The sequence below is a fragment of the Pinus tabuliformis genome, chromosome 2_2 (genome assembly GCF_031772625.1).
Source record: "Pinus tabuliformis cultivar Carrire ecotype Pingquan chromosome 2_2, CPIR1, whole genome shotgun sequence".
Classification (NCBI taxonomy): domain Eukaryota; kingdom Viridiplantae; phylum Streptophyta; class Pinopsida; order Pinales; family Pinaceae; genus Pinus; species Pinus tabuliformis.
The window spans coordinates 810,213,339-810,237,264 of NC_142300.1; positions in this window are offsets into that span (position 1 = coordinate 810,213,339).

The following is a 23,926-nucleotide window of genomic DNA, read 5'->3' on the forward strand; positions in this document are numbered from 1 at the left end:
GGGTAAGGCAGGCTTTCCCTTCTCACTCCATTATTATCTTCTACAATCTTATCTTTCAGAAGGAAGAAGTTCTTCCTAGTTGTGACACTCACTATGTAGAAAATCCTATAGTTTCACAAGCTCATGCAATTTACTAAAGAAAAATACAAGAATCTACTTCTACTTTCAACCAACGGAAGCCAATATATCGATGAAAATAATAATATAAAGAGGAAGATAAATCAATGGAACATAGCACAAGATGTATCTAGGGAAAGCCACTACTCAAAACCCCATTATCCATATTACATATTTCAGAAATATGAGTGAAGATACAAAGATTTTTTTCACTAGATCAATTCCACACAAGTATGCTCAACTCTCTCATCTCATAAACTAGCTCAAGCTAAATCCTTAGCCTATTCAACATCTCTCAAAGCCCTTAATCTCTTACATAATTCCTAGGATGAATAACTTGTATTTAAATGGAATTCATGCTTCCAAAACTGTGCAATTCAAAAATAGGTTCAATCTCTGATGCATGTGTGATATTTACACTCCAGCAAATAAGACAATTGATAGTACATTGTCCCTGCACTCTAGTCTCAATTGGGTCTTTCTCAGAATTGACATGCATGAGTTTCTGATGAGAGAATCTGCAGTTAACTAGAGTGACACTTGTGGATTCTCTAGTGCACCAACTAACTGTTAACTCTCTATTATGTCCTCAAATAGTTTGGAACTAATTTAACTTAGTAAACTAAGTGATCTAATTTCCAACTCATTTTAAACTCATACTGGACCCCTAAAATTTAGAGAGAAGATATACATCACTACAGAAATACTTCCAACTCGAAATTCCTAATCTAATTAAGCTAATTAAACTTAATTAACTATTTAAAATTTTCTATGAGAATAGAATTTGATTTTAATTATCAGTTTAATTCAAGGAAAAATCAAACTAGAATTTCTTGTTGTCATTTCTCAACATTCCCTCTCAACAAGAAATGTATTATCAGCTACCCCAATCTTGTCTCCTCAAAACTCAAATTTACATCTTGACAATGCCTTTGTCAAAAAGTCAGCATCTTTCTCCTCCATGGGAATGTACTCTAACAACATAATCCACCTCAATACACAATCTTTGAGATGATGATACCGGATATCAATATGCTTGAATTGATCATGAAAAACTGGATTTTCAGAGAGTTCGATACAACTATGATTATCATAGTAAATAATAGTTGGATCCATCTGTTGACCAAACAAACTAACTAGGATCTTCGTCATCCAGATGGTCTCACGTGCTGCCTGACTCGCAGCCATGTACTTTTCCTCTACCGAACTAAGTGAAACTGATATTTGTTTCTTGATGTACTAAGAAATTGTTGTTGACCCAATATTGAAGATCTCTCCTGATGTTCTCTTCCTGTCGGATGGACTCCCTACCTAATATGTATCTGTGAAGCCTCGAAGCTTCACTCCCTCTATTTGTTTGTACCATAATCCGTACTAAGTAGTGACCCTGAGGTATCTCAACACATGCGTTTTCGCCTTCCAATATAGATTCGTAGGCCTAACCATCGCTTGACTAAGTTTGTTAACTACATAGCACATATCTAGTCGTGTGTTCACCAAGTACATAAGTGAACCCACAAGCTGCCTATAAACAATAGCTTCCACTACTTCCCCTAAAGTAGCATCCTCTTCTTCTAGTTACTTGCTAGAGGAGTCTCCATGGGTTCATTGCTCTCCATGTGGAATCTCTTGAGTATCTCGTTTGCATACTTTCCCTGAGACACAAACAACTCCCCATCTCCCTGTCATACTTCCATGCCAAGAAATTAATGCATGAGCCCCAATTAACTATTTAAAATTTTCATTTGATTTTAAATCAGTTAATTCAAGGAAAAATCAAACTAGAATTTCTTGTTGTCATTTCTCAACATTCCCTCTCAACAAGAAATGTATTATCAGCTACCCCAATCTTGTCTCCTCAAAACTCAAATTTACATCTTGACAATGCCTTTGTCAAAAAGTCAGCATCTTTCTCCTCCATGGGAATGTACTCTAACAACATAATCCACCTCAATACACAATCTTTGAGATGATGATACCGGATATCAATATGCTTGGATTGATCATGAAAAACTGGATTTTCAGAGAGTTCGATACAACTATGATTATCATAGTAAATAATAGTTGGATCCATCTGTTGACCAAACAAACTAACTAGGATCTTCGTCATCCAGATGGTCTCACGTGCTGCCTGACTCGCAGCCATGTACTTTTCCTCTACCGAACTAAGTGAAACTGATATTTGTTTCTTGATGTACTAAGAAATTGTTGTTGACCCAATATTGAAGATCTCTCCTGATGTTCTCTTCCTGTCGGATGGACTCCCTACCTAATATGTATCTGTGAAGCCTCGAAGCTTCACTCCCTCTATTTGTTTGTACCATAATCCGTACTAAGTAGTGACCCTGAGGTATCTCAACACATGCGTTTTCGCCTTCCAATATAGATTCGTAGGCCTAACCATCGCTTGACTAAGTTTGTTAACTACATAGCACATATCTAGTCGTGTGTTCACCAAGTACATAAGTGAACCCACAAGCTGCCTATAAACAATAGCTTCCACTACTTCCCCTAAAGTAGCATCCTCTTCTTCTAGTTACTTGCTAGAGGAGTCTCCATGGGTTCATTGCTCTCCATGTGGAATCTCTTGAGTATCTCGTTTGCATACTTTCCCTGAGACACAAACAACTCCCCATCTCCCTGTCATACTTCCATGCCAAGAAATTAATGCATGAGCCCCATGTCCTTCATCTCAAATTGTCTTGCAAGGTCCTCCTTGCAAGACTTATGTTGGGATGGGGTCCCCTAGGGTCAATATTGGGGAAAAATCCCAAGTTTTGGGAAAAATCCCAAGTTTCATTGTATAAAATGTAAATTCTCTGCAAGTTGTGGTCACGGAGTGCGTAGATAGTAAAAGTGTCATAAATGGTTTTACCCTTCTTTTATGTAATTTGAGTCGGCTTTTGAAGTTATACCCATGGTCTGCAGACCATGGGATTGTATAAGTAGGTGTGTCTTAGAGAGTCTAAGGCATGGAAATAGAGGCGAAGATGAATTTAATGGGTCAATTGAAGGAAGATCATAGAAATGTTAGAGAAGAAGAAAGGCTCTGCAACGATGTGCACAGAGGCTAGAGTAAAATCTGTAGGTGAGTGTGCAGACCCTTGCAGCTGAGTGTGCAGGGAAGTCTTGAGTCTGTAAGCAGAAATGAAGTATTAATAGAGAGATTATTCCATAAATTCCTGTGTTTTGTCTGTTTACTCTATTTTACAAGAATGAATTTATATTGTGATAAATGATGGGTTTATGAAATAATATTGTATTGACATGTGACTTTACACGATTTGTATTGTTATATGAACACAATTGATGCTAACTATTTATGTGAAGATTATCTTGTTGTATGTTGAAGTTATTGGACACTTAAGCCGATCTGAGTAATTACTAGGTTATAAGTCATCTTTGACACGCGTAAGTAGTTGATCCGCCTATTCAGGGTCCACGAAAGATAGTCGTAATCATTCACAGAGGTATAGAAGCTAATTAAGGAGAGTTATATCAATAAGCCCTACGGGCTTATCGATTTGTGTGAAGGCAGATTTAGGGCATAAAATGACATTACACTGATCTCTGGGTGTGGAAACTTGGTTCCAGCATCCCCCCATACTACTTCAGGTGTGACTTCAGTCCACGCTTCGTGGATTGATGCCAAAAGGGCCAATAGTGTAGGGATTTGTTTGGAAAAGCTAACTATGAACCTTGGTCAAGACCCACTAAGCCAAAAAATGGTTTCATTGCCAGGACCAAGATCTGCATAAAGAGATGTTTGATGTCACATCACTGGAATCCAACCAAGAAAGAAATTAAGGAGTGTTTGGATAGAAAGATCCATGAATTCATGGCATAAGAAAATAGAAACTGCGCCTGATGAAAGAACAATGGTTGGATAGATACCTACACAAAAATATACACAAGATCTTCTTCTACACCTTCCCAATCAAACTATACGAGCGGATTGCTAAATTGGTAGATGGCCAAGGAAGGTGGAGGCTTGACAGTCTAATAGTGTGGACCCCAGAACTAGTGCGGAGATTGGAAGCTTCTGAGGATAAGCTTGTGTGCGTTGTCGATCACTGGCTTGATCGAGTCACAGGAGGATTCATGACAGAATTCATGGTCGATACCTCAGTCAGCTACAGCGAAGCAAAGCAACGCTTTATCAAGGGACCACGAGGTAAGTATTTGAGATCTTTGAATATTTGGATTAAGATGCTCTTGTGTGAAAAGTGGGTAATGCCATTACCTTAATGTTTGGAGCTACGCAAAGTGGAAATTTGTTCAAGGATAGAGGGAGAACAGGCCCTGAATATAGCCCGCTGATTGAACCTCCTCTGAGTGATGACAGGGGAGCAGCACAGGCTTCACCACAAAGCGTTGTCTAGTTAATAAGGCAAGGGTTTCCATGAATACCTCATCCGTCCACACCACCTCCACCCTCACCTCCACAGCATACACCTTTGCCCACACCACCCCCACCTTTGCCACAGTTCAATATGTTGAACACGATGAAATTTCCATTTTTCAAGGGCTTGGGAAATGAGGACCAGGACCAGTTTTGGTTCGTTGTGAAGGTCGTGTGGACATCACAAAATATTACAGATGATCATATGAAGAAATCACAGTTGGTTACTTCTCTACAAGATCATGCATTGACTTGGTACATTAAGTATTGCACTAATAACCTGGTGACATTGTTAGCAGACACTCAAACTGCTCTGAACAAGGAATTTGGTAGGCCTAAATTTGAAACACAATCAGTAGTGGGGTTCAAGGAAATTGTGATGAGGATCAGTGAAACACCTTAGGAGTTGGATCAGAGACTGAAGTACGGAATCTGTGAATCCAAATCTCACAGATAGTCAGCACCACAATTGGTTTATAGTCGCACTCCTACCTCACTTAAGGGTTTCTCTTTCACAAAAAAAGATAGGAACACGGGCAGAAGAATTGGGGATCATAATGAGATTACATGAGACGCTTATCTAGGATGTGACGTTGGGATTTCAATAGATTCATACAGAGTTGCAGAATCTTTGCTTGGAGTTTCAAAGCTTGAAAAAGGATAAAGCAGCTCGGCCAAAGGTGCGCGAAGAAGTTTGCCACCTCAAGTGTAAGAACTAAGGGCATGATATGGATCATTGCCCTATTTTCATGAATTATATGTCAGGAGGAGGGCCCATTCCTTTGAGGTCGGAAGCCCCAACAGGACCAAGTACAGGGCCCATGCTGTGGTGCGCTATCTGTCAAGTAGAAGGAAAATATGGAATAGACAATTGCCACTTACTGCAAAAAAATTGTACAGACATTGCAACAATTATTCTGCAACTTCTGTAAATCAGTAGGCCATGATGAGTGTAACTGTCATAGCTATGAATTAATGCCAACGTACCAGATGAAAAAAAAAACTCGGCCTCCAGATCAAGATGTCGGGGAGCTTGTGGAGGATATCAGGGATGCAGATGGGGTCAAGGAGGAGGAGTACCTAGTAGAGGTCGAGGGCAGGTTATTTTCTATAATTGCAAAGTGCCAGGACACTATGTGTGGGAGTGTACGAGCTAGACATGCCCGTCATGCCGGTCAATTTTACTACGCAATAGAAGAGTGCCCTATATCAATAGCTAAAATGCAGGAGAAGAAGGTGCAGCCTCAGCAACCTACCCAAAACCTGCAGATGATGAGGGTAGAACCTTGCGAAGAGGATCCCAATGTCAACATCATATTTCGAAGTGGTGTGACGACTGGTGACGATAAGGGAAAGAAACTTGAAGAAGGTGGATGGGTCTGCAAGGCTTCAAAAAAAGAAGTTTGGTTTGATTTGAAGTGCGCAAAGGAAACATTTATGGAAGCAAAGAAAAGCTTTGTTGAAGCTTCTACCTCAAGAAGTCAAGATAGGCTATCTGAAGAAGTTGACCCCTCCATGCTTACTACCTTCTTGGAGACTTGCATGAAACTACTACGTGACAGTAGGTCTGTGAAAGGATTACAGGAGCTGATAAACAAATGTGCTGGTAGGGATAATACTTCTGATGGGCCCCGCACGGTTAGGAAGATCGGCAGACATAATACGAGAACAGGACGTGACATGAGGATCACCACACAAATAGGAGAATACGAGATGGATCAAGTTATTTTGAATCTAGGGTTAGATGTGAATGTTTTGCCTAAACATACTTGAGAAAATATGGGGAGGCTTGCGCTGCAGTGGTCCCCAATTCAATTAAGAATGGAAAATCAACAAAAGATTATCCCTATGGGGAGATTGCATGGAGTAACTGTAGATATAGAACGGGTGAGCGCGTTGGCTAACTTTGAAGTAATAGAGATTGTTGATGACAACAATCCATTCCTGTGCTCCTTGGAATTGACTAGGCTATCAACATGAATGGGGTCATCAATTTAAAGAAGCGGACAATGTCGTTCGAAAGGAAAATGCTCAGCGTAGTAATGTTATTGGACCCCGTAGAAGGACCACGCTATACTGAACTAGTCTGTGACTATGAGGAAAGCGATGATGATTTGGACCGGATCTATAAGATAAAAACGCAAGACCAACATTGGGTTAATCCAACTGTCAATGGAAGAATTGCATGGGACAGCGAAATCTCCTATACATCAGATCTGGACAAACAATTGGAGCACTAGCAGAATAGGTTACACAAAGTATGTATGTTGTGATGTAATATGATGACTAAATCATTGTGTTGTGTATCATCCAAGGTAAGAAGTTTTCCTTATTATGATGGTCTAACTAATATGGATAAATTTTTGGATGCATTTGAAAGGGAAGTGCCTGAGAAGCATCGCTTCCAAGTGCTACATTTTGCATTGAACACTACGCCTACACGGTGGTTGGGTACGCATAAAGACAGTTTTGAAGAATGATGCGACTATAGGAGGATGATGCAGATGTGATTTGGCCACCCCAAGGTCCGATTGACTAAGAAGTATGATGGGAGAGATGATCCATGCAATTATTTGGCAAAGTGGACTAAGTTTTATGGAACCGAGCCGCAGCCAGAGAGGGTGCATATTTTCTGTTGCACTTTGGACATCATTCCTATGAACTAGCATTTGGAAACAGAACTCTGCCACGACACCACGGAATGGGATATTTTAACAGAATGGTTTGTGAGGAAATTCATCTTTGAAGATGGATTCGAAAGTATTGATGAAGCACTGCAAGAAGTTAAGGTAGCAATCTTCAGAATTCCACAGGATCTCTTGGAATTGATTCAACTGGATTAGAGAACCCAGCTATGCCATGTGCTGGAATCTTATAATATGACTACTGAAGAAGAGGATGAGGATCCAAGGAATATTAAAATCTCCGAAGCAGAAGGCCACCACGAAGTAGAGGGACTGCAGATAGAGAACCCCAACATCATCGCGCCACTGAAAAATAAGCAGGTAAACATTGGTACAGAAGGAGAACCAAAATTTGCGAAGATAGTGGACTACTGGGATGATGCTATGATGGATAAAGTCGTTGAGTTGCTCTGCGAATATCAGAATTTATTTCCCACAAAATTTTTAGACTTGAAAGGAATCATAGGTGATTTGGGAGTGATGAAGATAACTTTGAAACCGAACGCGAAGCCTGTTAAGTAGAGGCCATATCACCTTAATCCCAAATACAAGGAAAAGGTCCGCTTGGAGTTGGACAAGATGCTTGTAGCGGGTATCATTGAACTAGTGGAGGAATTTGATTGGGTGAGTCCAATGGTCATCCAGGAAAAGAAGCAGAAGGATGAAATAAGGATTTGCGTAGATCTTAGGAAGTTGAACAATGCTTGCGTTCATGATCCTTTTCCAACTCGGTTCACAAATGAAGTACTGGATAATGTTAGCGAGCATGAGGCCTATTCATTCACTGATGGGTTCTCTGGATACCATCAAATAAAGATCACGCTAGAAGACAAGAGTAAGACCATCTTCACGACAGAGTGGGGATGTTTCCAGTATACAATGATGCCTTTCGGCCTTAAGAATGCGCTAGCGATCTTCTCGTGGATGGTCATCGCGGCGTTCAAGGAGTTCATTCACAAGTTCTTGGAGGTCTATTTCGATGACTGGACCATGTTTGGGCTAGTTAAGCACCATGTAGACAATCTTTGATTAATGTTGGATACATGCCGAAGGTATTAGATTGTGCTAAACCTAAATAAATGCTTGTTTTGTGTCCCATTTGGGATCTTGTTGGGTCATGTGGTATGCAGGAAAGAACTCATGGTGGACCCTTCTAAGATCATGGTAATCATTAATTTGGAAGTTCCAAGAAGTGTTAAAAAGTTGCGTGGTATGCTGGGCCATACTGGATATTATCGGGAGTTCATCAAAATTTATGGTTAGATGTATTGAAGGAGAAAATGGTCACAGCACTGATCCTAGTCTTCCCGGATTGGAAGAAGGAATTCCGTGTGCATGTAGATGCCTCATGTATTGCGCTAAGAGTAGTGCTAACACAGGTCGGTGAAGGAGAATTGGATCACCCTATAGCATTTGCAAGCAGGAAGTTGTCTAAAGCTGAAAAGAATTACTCGATGATAGAGTGCGAAGACTTCGCTATGGTGTATGCACTCCAGAAGTTCAGACATTACCTTCTAGGCAGACATTTCAAGATGTACACAGACCATTCTGCATTGAAATATTTAGTCAATAAACCTGTATTAGGGGGGGGAATATGCATATAGTTGATGTTGTTTCAGGAGTATGATTTCGAAGTAATTTTGAAGTCAAGAAGGTTAAATGAAGGGCCAGACCATTTGCCACGAATTGAAACGAGAGAGGATCCTACCAATTTGGAGGAAGGGTTGCCTGAAACGCAGCTCTTCGCGGTACGCATAACGGATAATCACTTTGCAGACATTATCCACTTTCTGACCACAAGGATAGCTCCAGAGGATACACCAGTCAACAGAAGAAAGAATTGGTGGTATGCATGACATACTTTATGTAATTACAAGCCATTTATATAAGATGGGATTGGACGAAATACTTTGACGCTATGTGCCTGACTTTGAAATAAACAGTATCCTTGCTGAACCTCATGGAGAAGTTGCAGGAGAGCACTATGTAGGAAAAGCAAAAACGTAGAAGATTTTTCACATTGGGTTATGGTGGTCGACGCTGCATAAGGATTCCAATGCATATTGTATGGCATTCAATGCATGTCAAAGGACAGGCAGGCCATCGCGGAGGGATGATCTTCCTTTGAATCCATAGGTGTCATTGCAACCATTTGAGAAGTGGGCAATTGATTTTTCAAGACCGATTCAGCCCCTAGGCAAGAAAATAAGTGTGTGGTATATCATCACCACGACTAAGTATTTGACCAGATGGGTGGAGGCACAGCTTGTGAAAGATTGTACTGGGAAAACAGTGGCAAAAATCTTATTTGAATATGTGTTGACCAGGTTTGGTTTCCCGAAGGTATTGATGAGCAATCATGGAACACATTTTCTCAATGAAACGATCAGCACGTTGACAGAGGAGTTCCAGGTTTACCATCAGAAGAGTACGCCATACCATCCTCAAGCTAATGGAATAGTTGAGGATTTTAATAAGATATTGGAGAATGCGCTGATGAAGGTTTACAATGTGCAGCTGAATGATTAGGATGTGTGCGTGCCAATAGTGTTATGGGCTTACAAAACTACCTGTAAGAAGCTTACTAGTCAGACACCTTTTAGGTTGGTCTATGGCATAGAAGCTGTGATGCCTATGGAGTACATTGTGCCTAGTCTACGCATAGCATCCTTCACAGGAATGGCGGACCATGGAGCCTTAGAAGAAAGGCTCGTGCAGCTAACAGAGCTCGAGGAAGATAGGTTTTTGGCTAGATTCCATCAACAGGTTCAGAAGGGACGTGAAAAATCTTGGCACGATCGGTACATCAAACTGCACACCTTTAAGGTAAATGATTTAGTTTTATTATATGACAGTAAATTTGATAAGTTTCTAGGAAAATTTCATATGCACTAGCTAGGGACATATGTTATCAAAGAGATTACAGATGGTGGAGCAGTTCAGCTCGCAAAGTTGAATGGATATCTATTTCCAGGAAGCATAAATGGAAGCCGATTGAAGCTATACACCGGGGATCTGGCCCAATGACTACATGACGGTAGCACAGTCTTAAGCAGCTACAAGGAGGCGTGGGACTATAAACTACACTACCGGTTCGTAGAGCTGTGTGATAGGGGATCTGCGCGAAACAAGATGGTGTCACAGTACCAGATGAAGCGTGAAGGAAGCTGCGCTATAGGGGAGAGATCATGCAGCGCAACCAGAAAGTAACCCTTATAGTCATTGTTCATGATCTGACTTCCAGGAGACAGTTAAGAGGAGCGGGGGGGTGGCATTTAAGGCATTTAAGACTAAATTTAAGAGTGAAATCTTAGAAAATTTACCGCTAATTTAGCATTTATGGACAGATTTTTGGGGGAACAGTCGGATTTGAATTCGAATTCGCCTATAAATTACGCATGATCGTCCAGCAAAAAACACTTTGCACTCTTAGAATTTATGTGTTGAGTTACCATTTGTATATGGATCTTCTGGTTTACGCTGATTTGGTCACTAGTTTTGTATTTAAGAAGTTACTCGAGGATACCCAATGCTTCATTCTCAGCACGATGTCTGGACCAAGAGAGACTACTAGCATGGGAGGCACTATCACCTCTGAGGGAGCTTCTCCAGAGGTGATGAGTATGGAGGTTCCATATGTAGTACCTATGGCGTCGAGGTCGCCTAGGCCGAAGCCTACGCCAGTGAGAGAGGTCCCCAAACCAAAGAAAGATAAGAAAAATAAGTCAATGATGGTGCGTTATTCACCGAGGAAGCATGCCACTACATAGGCCCATAGAAAAGAAAAGCCAAGCGCGAAATATAAGGGGAAAGTGGTGGATCTGGAGGCTGAGGAGGGCGTGAAATATATAAACACCAAGGGGGTGGATCCTATATCTAAGTTTCTAGAATATATCCCTCTGTGTAAGGGGAAGGTGAAGATCCCTAAGGACCCAATTGCAGGACAATTCCTCCTCAGCACACCCCTGTTACTGGAGAACCTAACCTTTGAAGGTCTGCGTTTGGCATGGATCCCGCATTTGAAGCTAGAAGATTGGGATTTGGTGGACCATGAGTGGTTCCCCCACCTTGCTAAAAACACCTACGTGAAGAGGGTCTTCTATAGAGAGTCTAGTGTCACCATGCTGGAGCCTGTGAAGTGGATTCGTGGAGTGAACCAGTCATGGTTGTTGAACCTGTTGTGGGTGCCCCACTACCACCGCTCCAACATAAACTTGATTTTCATTAAGCATTTTTTGTGCCCGGTGCATGACAAGTGCTTGTGGCTGAGCCCATTGATCCCCATCACTAATATGATTATCCATCAGATCACGTTATTGCCCCATTCAAGGTTAAATTGGGCCAAGGAGTTTGGCGGAAAGACAAGTGAGTAGGACCTCACTGAGAAGATGAAGGACAAGTTCAAACTTGTGAAGAAGTCACGTGGATACTCTATTACCTTGATCACTAACCCCACAATAAATGTCGCCATGCAGATTTTGGCTGGCAAGGTTACGAGAAAATGTCGCGTGGACGAGGTTTGACGCCACTAGTTTCTCTAGCTGCATAGTGCGCAGAGGGTGTATAGTTCAACTAGGCGCACTACCTGTGTATTGAGTTCCTCACAAACTGTATAGAGGCACAAGATGAGAGAAAAACATTCTACTATTCGTGGTTGTTTCTCTTGATTGTGATGGTCACCTGGAATTTGCTAAAGGATAGCCAATTTCCTCCCAAAGAAAATGATTTGCCAAAGGCTACAAAATTTGCATCTCTATGGGACACAAAAGATGTTGTGTGGGTCACAGAGACCCAAAGTCTTTGGGTGCTAATGGAGGTGAGAGCATGGCCATCAACCAGAAGCTACGATTGTCACCAACTATCTTTGAACAGATTTCAGGATACGTAGAGTTCAAAGTTGACTTCCACTACATTTTAGAAATTCCCGTTGTAGATCAACAAATTATGCAATATACTAAAACACAATACAAGATCTACTTCTACAAAACTTTCCGGAAGCTTAATCGAATTGATCAAGATCAAGAGAACACTTATAACTGAGAATGAGAAATCAATAACACATAACATAGAAGAAATAACCCAGGGAAAGCCACAGTCTAAAACCCCAATCTCTGTATTATCATACAAGTGGAAATCTTGTCCAAGTTACAAAAAGAATCAGCTCTCAAGCTATCCTTCTCTCTCTGCAATCAAACAATATAGCTCACAGACTAAATAGACACTGTATATGTCCTCCTCAAGCCCTCCAAGCCTCCTATTTCCTTGCGTAGTTTTTCTTAGGGTCCAATGGAGCCACATGCGTGAATTGGCCTCATCATACTCACAAAACCTGAAGAAGTAACTACACAATCCTCAAGGAAATAATTCCTTCTGCATGCAAGGAATATTCATAATGGAATATTCTAGCAACTGATAGTACACTGCCCCTCCATCTGATCTCAATTGGGTCTCTTTCTGAACTAACATGCATGAGTTATTTATGATATAATATTCAGTTATATGAAGTGCAGTAGTTACATGCATGCATGCATTAACTAACTGAACTCACATTAATTCAAAAAATGATTTGAATTAATCTAACTGGACTTAACTCAGTTAACTGAGCCAACTAATTACAACTCAATATTACAACTCATCCTTGTCTCTTTAATTGATGGATAAATTCCTTAATTAATGGAGAAACTATTGCATGTTCCCACATAGACTTCATGTTTGATTTTCCTTAATTAATTAACTCAAGACGAATTAATTAACTATTTTACAAATAGTTGCTAAGATCAACTTCTAATTTTACTTCACTATTTTAGTTTAGGGACTAACTAAAATAGGAAGGTATCCCGAAATGCTATTTATAGTAGTACTAAATTTAGCACTTCTATATTTAGCATTTCTTGTTGCTATTTTCAACACTCCCTCTCAACAAGAAAGGGATTATCACTAACCCCAATCTCGTCTATGTGTAACTCGAACTTGCATTTTGACAATGCCTTAGTCAAAACATTTGCATCTTGTTCCTTGGTCGAAACATACAGCAACAACATGATCCTCTTGACCACACAGTCTCGAATATGATTATACCGAACATCTATGTGCTTGGACCTGTCATGAAAAACTGGATTCTCAGAGAGTTTGATACAACTCTGGTTATTGCAATACATCACTATAGGATCCATCCTCTGACCAAACAATCCCACTAGAATCTTCCACATCCAAATGGCCTCACATGCAGCCTGACTAGCAGCCATGTATTCAGCCTCTACTGAGTTAAGTGCAACTGATCTCTGTTTCCTATTGTACCAGGAAACTGTAGCTGAACCAAGGTTAAAGATTCCTCCAGAAGTGCTCTTTCGGTCTAATGGACTCCTTGCCCAATCCGCATATGTGAAGCCTTGAAGCTTCACTCCCTCTATCTGTTTGTACCACAATCCAAACTGAGATGTGCCTCTAAGGTATCTCAGCACATGCTTTGCTTCCTTCCAAAACAGCTTGGTGGGTTGAACCATAGCTTGACTCATCTGATTCACCGCAAAGCATAAGTCAGGTCGTGTGTTCACCAAATACATAAGTGAACCCACCAGCTGCTGATAAACAGTAGCAGCTACTACCTCACCTGAAGTAGCATCCTCCTTCCTCCAGTTCCTAGCTAGAGGAGTCTGCATGGGCTTGCACTTCTCCATGTGAAAGCACCTGAGTATCTCATTGGCATACTTGCCTTGAGACACAAATAATTCACCATCTTTCTGCCACACCACCATGCCTAGAAAGTATTGCATAAGGCTTGTGTCCTTCATTTTGAACTCTCTTGCAAGGTCCTCCTTGCAAGACTGTATCAGCTGATCATCACCTGTCAAAATCAAATCATCGACATAAAGAACAATGATCAATGGTTTACCTTCTACCATGATGTGGTAAAGGTTCACATCTACTTCGCTCTTGGTGAAGCCCAAACAGGTGAAATAGTTGTCAATCCTGGTGTACCAAGCACGGGGTGCTTGCTTCAGCCCATACAAAGCCCTCTTGAGTCAGCACACATGTGATTCACGATCGAAGGTCTCAAAACCATCTAGCTTCTCAATGTACACCTCCTCCTCAATCTTCCCATTGAGGAATTTTGTCTTCACATCCATCTGGTGGATCTTCAAACCCATCTGAGCTTATAGTGAAAAAATTGATCTAATTGATGAGTACCTTGCTACGGGAGAAAAAATCTCATCATATTCGATCCCCTCGACCTGTGAGAAACCCTGGGAAACAAACCTTACCTTATGTTTCTCAACACTGCCATTAGCTACCTGCTTTACCTTGTAAAGCCACCTGGAACTCACCATTGACTTACCTTGAGGTCTTGGGACAACATCCCACACAATGTTCTAAATGATAGAATCATACTCCTCTACCATTGCATCAACCCAGACTGGTTGTTGCACTTCCTCCTCGAATGAAGAAGGTTTGGTGTCTACACACTCCCCAACCAGGGCCATGTACCCAGTGTACTGCTCATGCAACCTCCTCTATCTACGCTGAGAAGATGGGTGTCCCACATTCTCCCATGCATCCAGCATCAACTTGTCAGCTTCCCTTGAGCGTTTCTGCCCATCTTTGGAAGTATTAGCATGAGTGGATGTCTCCACTCCTGGATCCTCTGCATGCAGCTGCTCCGCATCAATCTGAGGCTCCTCCTCCTTAGGAACTTAAAGTTCCTCCTCTGCATGCAACTTGAGCTCCCTCTCAAGTGACACTTGCATGGCTTTCTGCTCTGGATTTTAGACATCTGTGGTTTTTATTTTCTGAGTTAGTAACCGGAGAACCCACAATAATACCCATATTTCGTCAAAATTTCAAATCCCAACAGGGATCCATCATCAGGACTATTTTCAAATGTTGATATTAGAAGAGCTAAATTGTGAGATTTAAATAGTTATGAGGTGAGCAGTTTTTAAGAAATTGAAGGTTTGAAGCTCTTCTTGCTATCTTCACTCTAAATTTTTCGAGTAAAATAATTTCACTCCATGTATCCGCTACGTAGAAGGAAATGATTCTTGAAATGTATAAAATCCATAATCATTTCCCTGTACGGAGGGGATACATGGAGTGAAATTATTTTACTCGAAAAATTTAGAGTGAAGATAGCAAGAAGATCTTTAGCCCTTCAATTTCTTAAAAATTGCTCACCTCATAACTATTTAAATCTCACAATTTAGCTCTTCTAATATCAACATTAAAAATAGGCTTTCTGCTCATCGAACTTCAGATCCCTGCGTACCACAGTCCTCTGAGTGGAAGGCAGGTACACCCAATAGTTATGGGGTGTATCCGTGTACCCCACAAGTATTCCAAACTCAGTTGTTAGGTCTAGCTTCTTCCTGGCATCTTTGGTCACATGACAGTAAACTGACGATCCCAAGATTTGGAAGTGACTTACATCAGGTCGCTTCCCAGAATAGGCCTCCATAGGTGTATTCATTCCTAGTATATGGCGCAGGCTTCTGTTCTGCAAGTATACTATTGTATTGCATGCCTCATCCCACAAATGCAGTGGTAGGCTTTGGTCATGCAACATCGCTCGAGTTGCTCCCACAATCGATCTGTTCTTCCTTTCGGCCACCCCATTCTGCTATGGGTTATGGGGTGCCGTCAACTCCCATTTAATTCCTTCTACAACACAGAAGTCTTTAAATTGTTGGGAGACATACCCTTTGTTGAGTTACGAAATGGGTATGTATTTACTCTTAATTTCATCACCATTTTCCTCTTTTCTTATCTTTTTCACATCTTAATACGCTGACATATTGATGGATTATGATAAGAAATGAATGAACTACTCGTAGTTAAGATTTAGCTATCATAACTAACTTTTACTCCTCTTTATGCAGGAAAACGACGAATAGAACAGTTTATGTTCCCTAACGAGGGAACATCATAAACCAATAAACAAAGAATGCAACACATCAATTGCGGACAGGGTAGAGGACGAATCAGGAGGATCAGTTCCAAATAGGAAAGATGTCTGAAGATAGAAATCAATTGAGAATCCCTCAGGATCGGGAGATCCTGAGGGATCACATTTATCTTTTACCTCTTTCTGACTATAAAAGCAAATGATTGTAGGAAGAAAGGGGAGGAATCTCTGTTATTTAAAATTTTAATTTTAATTTACAGACTCATGCTATTGGAAAACGTGACCATATTGTAATGCTACTTAAGTTCAATTTTTAATATATAATTGAGTTGTTGTTCACTCGTATTCTCTGAAGTAGCACAGCAGTGTTCGCTAGTGGCTAAGGGCTCAGCCTCTGGTGGATTGAACTGCTTCCTTGTGTTATATATTTTTTTATTCTCGCAAATGTGATTGGTCTGATAATTTCCCTGTTTTCTATGAGTTTATCTTATTCGCTATTTACCACTCTCCCGTATTGAAGTAGTACATTTTATTTACATGTTTTACAGTGCTATCATTTGATTGAATTTATGCTTATTCCATATTAAATTATTTAGACAATGATTCATATTGATTTAATCAGCTATGAGTTGGTTATCACTATTGAACTCTCAAATTGATATCATTGTTAGTTGGATTGCTTAGTGGAGATTGAGTATGATTTAGATTGAATCGACTAAGAAGAGATGAGTTATTGCTACTGTACTCTCGGCTGATTCTATTGTTAATTGAATTGCTTGTGTGAGAATTGATTACAATTTCAGTAGAGGATTGAGTCTGAAGCTTAGATGTCATATTCCCCTTAATAATTTCAATTTGAGTTTATTAGATGCATCTGTTTACTCTTGTATCAAATATCTATACTTCATTGTAAGAAAAATTACTCTCTGGATTTATAGCATGCACATATTGTGAACACTCTTGGAATAAAAGGACTTGCCTAGGTTGATGATTAATGTGGGGAAATTAGGAGTTTTAAACGACACCTATTATCAACCAAAATTTTGGCATCGTTGCCAAGGAGAGTGCCGCCATTTTAGAAAGAGTGATGTATATCTAAGAATTGTTTTTGGGAAAGAATGGGGTATTGAAAACGGAAGGTAAGAACCTACGTAATGTGCAAGTAAAGTGCTTTCTCTTCCACCCACTTTTCAGCACAATTATAGAAAAGTGAAGTAGGTGTTTGATGTTTGTCTGTTGAGAGAGAACTGGGTATTAGAAATAGAAGGTAAGAACCTGCATGCGGAGCAAGTAAAATGCCTGCTCCCCCACCTGCTTTCCAGTAGAACTACTAGGAACTTAAGGTAGAAATAAACATTTGAATTTTTGCATGAATGACTAAGAAGAAAAGACCAAAAAACAATACAATTCCACATCCCAAACCTGAAAAATCTAAGGGACCGGTGACCCTTGGACGATCTTCTTTTATTAATGACATCTTCAGAAAAGTTGAATCTCAGCCATCAGTAGGTCCCCGAACCGTTGCTTCCAGACAGCCTATTGTCTCCCTTCAAGGCACAGGCTCAACATCTATAGCCTACACTGAAGTCCACAATAAAATTGAAGGGACCAAGCAGAGTTTTCAAGATGTTGAAAATTTGTGACCAATTCCCTCACAAGAAGGGAATTCTTGCAATATTCATGAAGGAGGAGGAGAAACAGGGAAATAAAGGAACCAAGATCCCCTCAGGTAGTAATTGAGCAGAGGAAACCCAGTGTCCCAGATCAAGGGAGTGTTTTTAGGATCATCCCTACCTCTTCTAGACAACCCAAGGATAAGTCTCTAGCTCCAAAAATCCCGAAAGGGTACTCGCATATCTTGACCAAACGGCCAATAATCCAAAAGCACCCTAGACCTCTACATTACAGTATCCTATTGTTGACATAGCTGTCAATGCCCCCATGAAAGCTATCCCTCTACAAAATATTCCCACCTTTCATGGACTCACTTCAGAAGATCCGGATGCATTCCTGTTTGAATTTGATGTCCTATGTCAGGGTTATGATTACACCACCGACCCCCAGAAACTGAAGTTGTTTCCCTCCACTTTAAAGGGAGTAGCCCTGCGTTGGTTTATGGGATTGGGTGGGGGCACCATAAATGATTGGGATCAAATGAAAACTGCTTTCCTTAAAAAATATCAGGATTATTGCAGATCTAGAGAACTAAAAGATGAGATATTCCAAATGGTAGCAAGACCTAGTGAAACTTTGGAAGAGTATGTGGAGCATTTCCAATATAACCTCCAAAGGTCTCCCTACACAAACCTACCTCTACTTGATAATGTGCTAAAAACCATGCTGATTAAGGGAATGAAAGACCAGTGGATAGAGACATTAAATATTATGGGTAAAGGTGATATCTATCAAGAAGACTATGCTAACATTATTGATTTGTGTATCAGATGCTCGAGGGGTAGTACAAGACTAAAACCAACAGAACGCGATATGATCACCAAGGACATCAAAACCTCTGGCAGAAGCATTACTCATACTGAAATCAGCAACCTGGTGGAAGATTTCAAAACGGATATCCTGGGAACCTTGACAACACAATTAGACATCATGCAAGCCAAGCAGAAGCAGACCAAAGCAGAACAAAACCTGGTTATTTTTTGCCCTCCATGCAGGAAGAAACATAGTCATAAAGAATGTCCACTGGATATGGTGCAAACCTGTGCCATATGCACTAAAGAATATGCCATAGAAAATTTCCCATCGCTCCTAGGATTAAAAGCGGTCTTCAAAGAAGCAGAGGAAGAAATGGAACCAGTCTACCTGTTAAATCAACAACGCCAATGGCAAGCACGACAAACAGGTATTCCTACTGACCCATCTTCATTCTTTTAGCCCTCACAATATAATTCTCAGCAATACACAGGAGCTACATGGCAAAACTAGTCACCTTTTCCTAATTGGTCACCACAAGCATTTTCTATGCCACCTTGGTCCAATCAATCAAATCCAAACAATAGTTGGCCAAATTCCTCTTACTTTCCACCATTCTAGCAAAACAATCCATATCCATCTCAATGGCCCCCCTCCACTTCACAAAACCAAAACTGGCAGTCAAGCTGGCAAATACCTACAAACCAGCCAACAGGAACAATCCCCCTACCTCAACCTATGCTACCAGCACCTTACATGTTGCAGCAAAATCCTCAACCCAATCTACGACCACAACTCCCAGCCCAGCCCAACCCAAATCCCAACAATAGACCAATCTAGTCGGTACAAATTATTGAAGGGCTGGATCCGGAAACTGAGTTGAGAGAGTGTAATGAACTCAAATTGAGGTATGGACGAATAATTGAGTCAGAGGAGGATAAAAATATACAAATAGAAGAACCACCACCTATAGAAAAAACACCTCAAAAGGAGAATACAGTTAATTAGAAAAGCCACAAACAAACTATTACCTCTTCTCCACCATTCCCAAAAAGATTGATTATACCTCGCCTAATCGAATATCCCAATTTTGATCTCCTGGGAGAATTAAAAATTCTTTGTGTAAAAATACCCCTCCTCTAGGCTATTCAGGACATTCCAATCTATGAAAAAACCATTAAGGAAATGTGTATCAAAAAGCCTACGAGGAAAATAAAAGCAACACCAACTGTCCACGTACTTTGTCTAATTTATTATCAAGTAGAGAAACACCAGTGAAATATGAGGACCCAGGAAACCCTATAGTCACAGTACAAATAAATGGATGTTCCTTTCCCAATGCATTATTCGATCTAGGGGCAGCCGTTAATATTCTCACAACAACAACCTATCAAATACTTGGCATCAAAGCCTTAGATCCAACTATGACCTTGCTGGAACTTGCTGACCGATCAATTGTCAAACTGGAAGGGCCATTATAGGATGTAATGGTGTCTGTAGATTCTTGGGAGTACCCAGCAGAATTCTTGATTATTAATCCTAGAAACTGGCTAGATGGACATCCTCTAATATTAGTAAGACCTTGGCCAGTGACCGCAGATGCTTATATAAGTTGTCGAATAGGCAATATGACTATAGCAAGAGGAGGTAATGTGAAGAACCTAGCTTTATATCCTCCATCTCAGCCAAGCCTAACTATAATAAAAATTAGGAAACAACCTGTAACATATTTAACTGAAAATATTCGATCAACACTAACTGTAGCAGATGCTCTTGAATTTAAGAATCAAACAAAAGATGAAATTATTAACACTTACATTAACCACCCAGCCGCCATATCTAATCTAAAATGTCACATGATGGAAGTAGCCCTGGATAACAAAACTGAAGAGGATCCCTTAAAATATATCAATGACCAAACAATACCAACAACAAATGTTTATAACAACAAACCCATTGAAATTGAGCCAGGGAAAGTCCTAAACATTAACAAAAACCTGACTGATGACCAGCTACAAAGGCTTATTCAACTCCTTAGAAAATATAAAGAGGATTTTGCTAGGGATTACCCGGATATGAAAGGGATTGACCCCCAATTATGTATGCACCACATCCATACTAAGAAAGATGCGAGACCCATTCGACAACTTCAACAAAGATCAAACCCTCACCTAAAGGATATTGTTAAAGACGAACTACAGAAACTATTAGATGTAAATTTCATCTATCCTATATCTGATAGCAAATGGGTTTCTCCATTAGTTGTGGTTCCTAACAAGAATGGGAAGTGACGTATATGTGTCGATTACAAAGAGCTTAATAAAGCAACACAAAAAGATCATTTTCCCCTCCCGTTCATCGACCAAGTTCTAGACACTTTGGCAAGTAAAAAATTCTTCTCTTTCCTAGATGACTTCAGTGGCTACAACCAAATCCAAATTGCCCCTGAAAACCAAGATAAGACTACCTTTACCTACCCCTGGGGGACGTTTGCTTACAGGATATTACCTTTTTTACTATGCAATGCACCTGCCACATTCCAGAGAGCCATACTCAGCATCTTTGCAGACTTGAAAACAAGGGACTCTAGGTATACATGGACGATTTTACACCCTATGGAGATGACTTCGAGCCGGCATTACAGATACTAGAGAAAGTCCTGGAAAGATGCATTGCTATTAGGCTCTAATTAAGCCATGAGAAATTCCACATGATGATGACCGCAGGCTTGATCCTAACTCATTTCATCTCAGCAACTAGAATTCAAGTAGATCCAGCAAAAATTCAGATAATCCTCTTAATACCTACCCCCTGCACTCAAACTGAGGTACGTAGTTTTTTGGGATTTTCTAGATATTATCAAAGATTTATAAAGAACTTCTCTCAAATTGTTGCACCATTATATGCTTTGACAGGAAATATCAATTTTATATGGACTGACAAATGTGACATTGCCTTTGAAGAATTAAAATGGCTAGTATCAACAGCCCTAGTATTACGGGGCCTGAACTGGGATTTACCATTCCAGATTTCATCTGATGCATCAGATACGACCATTGGAGCAGTTCTCGGCCAAGAGGAAGATAAGAAACCTTATGTGATATACTACATCAACAAAAATTTAACTCCTGCTGAGTTGAATTACACCGTGACTGAGAAAGAGTTTCTAGTTGTAATCTATGCTATTAACAAATTCAGACACTATATAACAGGATACCCTGTGGTTTTGTATATTGATCACTCTGCTATCAAATATTTAGCTAATAAACCTATTACAAATGGAAGAGTGACACGATGGTTAATCCTTTTGCAGGAATTTGATATAACAATCAAGGATCGACTAGGAAAGGAAAATCTAGTGGCAGACTTCCTCTCACATGTGCCAAAAATATATGACAAAATGACAATAGAAGACCAGTTCCTCAATGAGCACCTATTTGCTGTAACTGTGAAAACACCATGGTACGTGGATGTCGCGAATTACCTAGCAGTGGGAAAATTACCCAAGCACCTAACGCCCAGAGAAAGAAAATTAATAGTGCAACGCAACACTCGGTTCTCCTGGATCGGAGGATACCTCTTTCACACAAGAGCCGATATGCATATCCGAAGGTGTGTTAGGGAAGACGAAATCTACGATATCCTAAAAGCCTACCACAATGGACCCTGCGGTGGACACTTTGCAGACCGCAGAACTAGACATAAAATTTTACAGATGGGCTATTATTGGCCCACAATTTTTAAGGACGCCAATAAATTTGTCTAGGCATGTGATAGCTGCCAAAGAATGGGCCGCCCTATCCAGTCTAACGAGATGCCCCTGCATCCATAGTTAGTCATCGAGCCTTTTGAACATTGGGCATTAGATTTCATTGGCCCAATAAACCCATCATCTAATCAAAAGACATATATACTGGTTGCAATGGAGTATGTGACTAAATGGGTGGAGGCAAAAGCATTACCAAGGGAAATAGAGGACACAGTAATCCATTTTCTTTTCCAAATTTTCGTGCGGTATGGCTTGCCCAGAGAAATAAGTGTGGATGGAGCACCACAATTTGAAGGCCATAAGATTATTGCTACACTAAAAAAGCATCACATTTTGCACACAATCACATCTCCATACCACTTGTAGGGGAACAACCAGGTAGAAAGTACCAACAAAGTAATCGAGGCCATTCTAACAAAGAAATTCGCCTCGCATAGACGTGACTAGGCCACCCAATTGCTAGAAGCCCTATGGGCATATTGCAAGACTTGGAGGAATACCACAAGATACTCCCCATATTAGCCAGTGTTCGGAAAAGAACCTATCTTCCCCATAGAATTTGAAATTCAGACATTGAGGATAGCCCAAGAATTAGGGATTGATTTGAATGAAGAACTGGTTAACAAACTACATCAAATCAATGAATTGGATGAAATCCAACTATCAACTCTTCAGCATACTGCTCTGATTCAACAACAAAGAGAAAAATGGCATGATGCCCTCATCAAGAAAAATATATTCCATGAAGATGACTAGGCACTTCTGTACAATTCTAGGTTCCAGGATTTCCTGGGCAAACTCCAGACTAGATGGTTAGGTCCCTACGAGAAAAAGGAGGTGCACGATAATGGAACCCTTACATTAGCCACCATTCATGGGTCTGGCTACTCTTTTAAAGAAAATGGGCATCGACTATGCCTCTACCACAAACCGCTTACAAGGGAATCCTTTTGCCAACAAATACGTGAAGATTCCATAATACAAATTCACGCTGAAGAGGGAAACTCTCCGACAGTACCAGTCCAGTGATGAATTTATTTTTGAAACTTGTACATAAAATTGTTTTTTTTGTTTTCTTTCTATTTGATTGGATTTGCTTAGAATGGTAGAGATGATTGTTTTCCTATTTTCCTTTGTTGTCCCCTATAGGGAACAACACTTCTTCGTGTGCATTTTCCTTTTTCATGTGTATTTTTCTTTGTTGTTCCCTATAGAGAACAGCTGCTATTCCCTATAGGGAACAACACTTTTCGTGTGTATTTTGCTTTGTTGTTCCCTACAGGGAACAGTTGTTGTTCCCTACAGGGAACAGCTGTTGTTCCCTATAGGAAACAACACTTTTTGCGTGCACTTTTCTTTGATGTTTCCAACAGGGAATAGTTGTTGTTCCCTCTAAGGAACAACAATTTTCGTGTGTATTCCCCTTGTTGTTCCCTACAAGGAACAATTGTTGTTCCCTTGGGAACAACACCTTTTTGCGTGTGTTTTCTTTGTTGTTCCCTTCAGGGAACAGTTGATGTTCCCTACAGGGAACAACACCTTTTCGCGTGTGTTTTCTTTTTTGTTCCCTACAGGGAACAACACCTTTTTGCATGTGTTTTCTTTGTTGTTCCCTACAGGGAACAACA